This window comes from Atta cephalotes, assembly GCF_000143395.1.
Source record: "Atta cephalotes unplaced genomic scaffold scaffold00032, whole genome shotgun sequence".
Taxonomy (NCBI): Eukaryota; Metazoa; Arthropoda; class Insecta; order Hymenoptera; family Formicidae; genus Atta; species Atta cephalotes.
In genome coordinates, this window is record NW_012130096.1 from 1,239,424 (window position 1) to 1,246,406 (window position 6,983).

Sequence of the window (6,983 nt, forward strand, 5' to 3'; positions counted from 1 at the left end):
GTGTGTGTGTGTGTGTGTGTGTGTGTGTGTGTGTGTGTGTGTGTGTGTGTGTGTGTGTGTGTGTGTGTGTGTGTGTGTATGAATGTATAATAATATATACTCTTACTCTCTAAAACTTTTAGAGTGAATCTTACTCTAAAGAGTAAAAATCTCATTCTTAAATATTGAAAATTAAACTTCTTTTTAAGGCTAGTTCAATTTTCACTCTTTAAAGTGATATATTCCACTCCAAAGAATATAGAAAGTATTATATAAAATCTTGTAGTTATTTGTAAATTTATTTTTGTAGTTCTTCGCTATAGCGCAGGATTATATTGATCCTACGAGGATTGTAAAAGAGAAAATTATACAAGACATGAGTATCCAGCGGTTCACAGGAAAAGCTGCGCTTCTCATAGAAAGTAAAGGAGAAAACTTGATACCATATTTACAATCACTAGATTTGTACCATATCGCTCTGTTCTGGAAACAATGTGAACATTTAATGACACAAAAAATTGATGAAACACCGAAGCAGAATTCTACCTCTGCTAAATCTGCTACAACAGAGTCTACACCAATAGAACAGAATCAAAAGCAATCTACTATTTGGGTACATCGATGTCAATTATTTCTTTCTAAATTATGTTGTGTCCATTGCAATAAATGTAAACAGTTCAATCATTACACGAATAATTATAAAGATAAATACATATATGACTGTACTAAATGCGGAATGAGTCATATTCAATTACATTGTCCAGCATATGGCGAACTGTGTATGAAATGCGGCAAGAGGAATCATTTTTCGATGATGTGTCGGGTTCCTTTTAAAATAAATTGCTCTAAATGTGGTATGAACCATGCAATATCAAAATGTCCAGCACAGGGTCGAATATGTCGTCATTGTAATAAATTGAATCATTTGGAAGAAAAATGTCCAGATCAGCCAAGTGTGTTTGAACAGATACAAAGTGCCTATTGATAAATTTTATCAACAAGAAAGTTATAAATTTGATACAAAATTTGTTATATCTATTATATGTATAATTGCTGGCGACAGAATGTCACAAAAAATATAACAGGTTTGTTTACATGGTTTGACAGCAGATTAATGGCAGAAATGGGAATGTATGATTTTCAAAATTGTGCATCACAATTTTATATCTACATTTTGTTAAGATTCCTGAGTTACTGCAGCAGCCATACTGAATTGTGACATCATAAGCGAATTAAATGACACGTTAAGTTTTGTTACATGCTATTTCTAAATAAAAACTATTTGGATAAAACGAAATGAGATCGCTTTAAAATACCTATAAAAATACATAGACGAGATACTATTAAAGGATCGGCGCTTATGAATGCGTGTTTATTAAAATTTAAGTAATTAAGATCCGATCATTACTTTGATTTTAAGCGAGGCTCTTTTTGTCTCTTTCTGGCTTTAAAAGAGACAGATAGAGTTTTAAGTCGCTTAAAATCAAAGTGACATTGGTGCAACCTACGAGTAAGAAACTAATAATGCGGTACTAATTTCATAATTTATTAGTTTCGGAGACATGTATGTATATATATATATATATTAGGTGTACAATTTTGCTTCCGCCGTTTTTTTTCCGAAATTCGAGGCTTTATTATAAAAAACTGGTTATACATTTATGATTCAAAGTATTGTCCATCGCTGGCCACTACTTTCTCCCATCTTTCGGGTAGCGTACGAATCCCGCGTCGAAAAAACTGGTCATCTTTTGAGGCTATCCACGAATCGATCCAATTTTTTACTTCTTCATAAGACCGGAAGTGGTCAGCCAGGCCGTGTTCCATTGATCGAAACAAGTGATAGTCCGAGGGAGTAACGTCTGGAGAATACGGCGGGTGGGATAGGACTTCCCATTTCAACGTTTCCAAGTATGTGTTGACCACTTTCGCAACACGGGGTCGAGCATGCTGCAAAATCACTTTATCGTGTCTCTCGTTGTATTGCGGCCGTTTGTCTTTCAATGCTCGGCTCAATTGCGTTCGATACCGATCGCCTGTGATTGTTTCAGTCGGTTTTAACAGTTCATAATACACTACGCCGAGCTGGTCCCACCAAATACAGAGCATGACCTTGGACGTCAAAACCGTTCTTGAAACATTGAAACCACTCACGACACGTTCTTTCACTAATAGCGGCCTCACCATAAGTATTTGAGGGCATTCGATGAGCCTCAGCCGCAGATTTCTTCATATTGAAGCAAAAAATTAAAACCTCCCGCAAATGACGAGAATTTGGCTCGTAAACTGACATTTTCAATCGAGAATAACTTTATGATGCAGACACAAATCGATTAATGTTTCTATGGGGTTATGTTGACAGATGTCCAAGTTTATTTTATGACGTCTATGATCTATTTATTTCGACCACCACTTACCGCTAAAGCCATCTATAGGAAAACGGCGGAAGCAAAGTTGTACACTTAATATATATACATATATATTTAAAACTTAATAATTCTTGATTTTTATTTAAAACTGTTATTTTAATGTTATCATCCAAGTTTGATTATCAATAATCCCAGACAGAAATAATAATGGAATCGACATCGAACGACGTCGAAAACATCGAGGTCGATTCAATGACGATTTCATTCGACGACATCATTTCTGATTGGGGAGATGACTGCAGAGAAAAAATTGTAATTTTTCGGTAATATATAAGATATTATAGCATTAAAAGTATGCGTACTTTATACAGCATTTATATAATTAAAAAAATCACGAATTTAATAAATTATCGAAATATTTATGTTAATAATCATAAATTTTTATTAATTGTCGGTTATGTCATTGTTCTTCAATTAGCTTCCTGGGCCCCATTGATCACGAAAATTTGTTTAGAGGCGACGGTCTTTAATAGTTGGTTTTTAATAGTTAATCTTTAATAGTTAGTCTTTAATAATCTGTTCGACTTGCTTACTTTTTTACATTTTTTTACACTTAAAATGAAATAGATATATATTTGGCTGAAAAGAAAGAAAGCAAAGATGCTGATGAATGTAATTCATCGGCCATAGACAAACATAATACATTTATTTCTCGACAGGAAATATAAGGAGATTATATTCGTGCAACTTATAACTTAATCTTTTTTTATTTGCAATGATAGCCAAAATTACAAAATATAAACGCAAGAGAATTAATAATCAATTCGTTTTATTTTAATTGATCGATATTATTTAATCTTCGATTTGAAATATTCTTCTTTTACTATAAAAAAGTCTTTAAATTCACCTTTTTCATTTCTTTTTGTATTTGTTTGAGAAAAATCTGGTTATTCGCGACTAATTCATATATCCTTAATCGCAACGATATTAGATCTGTTATTTAAAAAACGAATAAAGAAATGGCTGCGTTCAGCGGAACGTTTATTTCGCAACTGCTTTCCTTTGCGCTGATTGAATTATATTTTAAAATCTAGAGGAATGGTCTTATCTTAACAGATAATCATAAAACGGTTACACAACTATTGAAAGAACCTATTACTGAAAGAACCTATTACATAAAAAATTAATGATTGGTTGGCAATTGTTAGTAATATTCTGAATTCATGAAGTAACTTTATTTCCAAATTCTATATCATATTTCAACAAATTATCGCGAGTTTTCTTCATTAAGTGAGGAGTATCGAATATATATATAGTACTTCGTGCCCGTCAACTAAAAATTTTGAATTCTGTACAGAAATATCTTATTCTCGGGAGAGTTGCATACAATTAGAATTCATGTTCGAAATTAAAGCGTGTACTATACATTGTAATCTCGTAGCATACGGATAACATCAAATAGAATAAGTTTCAGTATATTAGATTTACATATAGTTTTGACAAAACAAAAGCAAATAGGAAGTTTTTAATTACCTGCAATGCTACGTGCCATAATAACTAAAGAACTTTTTGCAGATAATGATAGTTTCTCATTACCGGTATCTTCAACTCCAATTATTTCATCTCTTCTTTGGAAATATTATAAAATAAATGACTTTTGAGATTCATTTTATTTATGCATAAAATGCAGTGACATTCTAATAGTGGCAATGTATTTAACTTCACAGATAATAAATTGAAAATTTTTTCAAGGAATTAACAAGTACAAGCATAAAGCGAATTGTTTGAATTCCAAACTATATTGATTTCCTCGATCATCTAATGTGAGTAGCAATTTGGACGAAAAACAATTGTGCAAAATTTGGAGAAAAAAATTTACAGCCTAATTGATTAAACTTAGAATTTCGTAATTTTTAAGTTTCTTACTTTCTGATTCTACTTTTTTTCTTGAACATTTTATTTTTTCGTCTTTTGTTTTTAGTTTCACTTTTAATTTTAAAATTCGTTGCTCCAAATTTTTATTTCTTTTCTTTCCGCATGCACTGCTACTGGATGTGCTCCTACACAAAATATATATCAAAATATGTAATAAAATACGGATCAAATTAGATAAAGTATTAGAAAAAGAAGATAAAGTATTATAATTACAGCTGTAGAAAATAATAAAACTAAAATATACAAAAATATATAGAGAAAAAGCCTATTGTAAGATGAGGGCCTAATATGAGACAGCGGCGTTTCTGCTAAACTAATAACGCTATTGGTTCCACAATGAATTTATTGCTCTTGGATTGAAAATTATTTAGTAGAAAATTCATTATTAGATCATGCTTATAGTCATTATAAAAAAAGATTTTAGAATTTGGAAATCTTCAAATTTTATTGAGATGAGCTTTTAAATCTTGTTTATTAATTAATAAATAAATATTTCGCAATAAATTCTTCATGTAGTGATAGAGTAAAGTCGTACTAGAATAGAAAAATACGGGATATATTGAATTGTTTAATTACAGAAATTAGATTTGATAATCATAAAACCTTAAGGCGTGAAAATCATAATATGAGATACCCAGGATATTTCTAACCTATGAAATAACCCATGCTCTTATATTATAGTAAAAATCATTGCTAAATGTTACAATAATAAAATAAATGTACAATAATAAAAAGGACAACCGAAATGAATTTCGAGTGCCTATTTCTGCTTGATTCCAATTATCTGAAAACAAGTTCTATAATTTATCGCAGCATGCTCATTTTTCGCGCACGCTGGCTGTTTGATTGCATTTTAGAAACATGAAATAAAATTTTTTAAATGCAATACTGATATACTTTGTGTTTTATTATCGATTTTTCGAGGCATCTCATATTAGGAGCACAATTTTTTGACTTTGTGATTTGTTCACATTTTACATTCCTTTAATTTTCAAAAAAAAAATGAAATTTGATTTAAATTTTATATAACTCTATCTTAAAGCGTTATGTTAAAGCTTATTAAATTCCCTTCAAAATGATCTATTATTTTTTAAAATTCTGCCCATAGTCTTCTAGCATTTATCCCAAATGATCGGTACCTTATAATAGGGGCCTTTCCTCTATAAATATGGGAAATTTATTTATTTATTATTGGGAATACAAATTAGTTCGGTTCGTTTCCCTAAAGATGGCTCCAGCTGTTGTGAATAGCTGATTTTGGCGGTTTCAGAGAGGTTAAACATCTGCTAATAATATTCAGTTTATATCGCTTTGAATTTCATACAAAAACCTTGATTTTTACTATGTTTGAAATATCGAATTTTGTGTTAACCAAGCAGTATTTGCGGGAGGTTTTGATTTTCTACTTTAATTGGAAGAAAAGTGCGGCTGAAGCCCACTGAAGCCCATGAATGCTTGTCGAAATTTATGGTGACACTGCTCCAACATTTTAAATAATGTAGGGAATGGTTTCGACGTTTCAAGGATGGAGATTTCAGCGTTGAAGACAAGCCTCGCTCTGGACAGCCAAAAAAATTCGAAGACAAAGATTAGAGGCATTACTCGAAGAAGATCAGAGCTAAACGCAAGAGGAGTTTGCAGAATCATTGGGGGTAACTCAACAAGCCGTTTCTGTACGATTGAGAGTGATGGGAATGATTCAAAAACAAGAAAATTGGGTGCCTTATAAACTGAAACCGAGAGACGTTGAAAGGCGATTTTTCACTTGCGAACAACTGATTCAAAGACAACAGAGAAAAAGTTTTTTGCATCGGATTGTGATTGGAGATGAGAAGTGGATATTCTATGACAACCCCAAGAAGAAAAAATGCTAAGCCCGATAAATCGTTGCCATCGACCTCAACATCAACACCACGATTAAACATTCATGGTTCGAAGATCATGCTCTGTATCTGAGGGGACCAAAAGAGTCTTGTTTACTATGAGCTGCTGAAACCTGTCGATTCCATTATGGGCGATCGGTATCAGCTACAATTGATTCGTTTGAGCCGTGCATTGCGAAAAACGACCGGAATACGAGCAAAGACAACGTTCGGCCTCATGTCGCTAAAGTCGTAAAAAAATATTTGGAAACGCTCAAATGGGATGTTTTATCGCACCATATTCTCCCGCTATATTCTCCGGATATTGCTCCTGATTACTGATTGTTCCGAAGGACGCAGCATGATTTGGCAAGTCACCGGTTCACTTTTTTCGCAAAAATCGAAAATTGGCTCCAAAATTGAATCGCCTTCAAAGACGAGTCATTTTTTCGAGATGGAATTCGAAAATTGCCTGAAAGATGGGGAAAAAGTAATAGGCAGCGATAGATAATACTTTAATTGATCTGTTCAGTCATTTTGTTTTGAAATAAATGCATTTTTGAACACAAAAAAAATGGACTGAACTAATTTGTACTCCCAATATGTAGGGTGTCTCAAACCACCCGTACTCTCCTTTTTTTTCGCAGGATAAAGTCCAATCAAAAATATATTCAGACAATAATTTTAGGGTTACGTCTATTTATTAATCCTATTAATTTGATTTCGGGTGAAATTTTTGATCGCCAAAGTCAGATCAAGATCAAATAGATTTTTTAATGAAAACCTCGTTTTTCATTATATATTTTTGTAGCTTATTTCGAGAGTTTTTCAAAATATT